The sequence below is a fragment of the Rhincodon typus genome, chromosome 20 (assembly GCF_021869965.1).
Source record: "Rhincodon typus isolate 14 chromosome 20, sRhiTyp1.1, whole genome shotgun sequence".
Classification (NCBI taxonomy): Eukaryota; Metazoa; Chordata; class Chondrichthyes; order Orectolobiformes; family Rhincodontidae; genus Rhincodon; species Rhincodon typus.
The window spans coordinates 44,999,452-44,999,764 of record NC_063351.1 but is presented as its reverse complement, the minus strand read 5'-3'; the positions used below and the strand labels follow the sequence as shown (position 1 = coordinate 44,999,764).

General features: G+C 65.8%; 1 protein-coding gene across 3 annotated transcripts in view; it reads left to right on the top strand.

Annotated features, from left to right (window-relative positions):
• The window catches only part of LOC125485550 (UPF0329 protein ECU05_1680/ECU11_0050-like), a 74,841-nt gene that overhangs the window by 71,813 nt on the left and 2,715 nt on the right, over nt 1–313 (top strand). The window lies entirely within an intron of this gene.

The following is a 313-nucleotide window of genomic DNA, read 5'->3' as shown; positions in this document are numbered from 1 at the left end:
TGGGGAGTGAGGGAGAGCAGTGGGGAGTGAGGGAGAGCAGTGGGGAGGGAGGGAGAGCAGTGGGGAGTGAGGGAGAGCAGTGGGGAGTGAGGGAGAGCAGTGGGGAGTGAGGGAGAGCAGTGGGGAGTGAGGGAGAGCAGTGGGGAGTGAGGGAGAGCAGTGGGGAGTGAGGGAGAGCAGTGGGGAGTGAGGGAGAGCGGTGGGGAGTGAGGGAGAGCAGTGGGGAGTGAGGGAGAGCAGTGGGGAGTGAGGGAGAGCAGTGGGGAGTGAGGGAGAGCAGTGGGGAGTGAGGGAGAGCAGTGGGGAGTGAGGG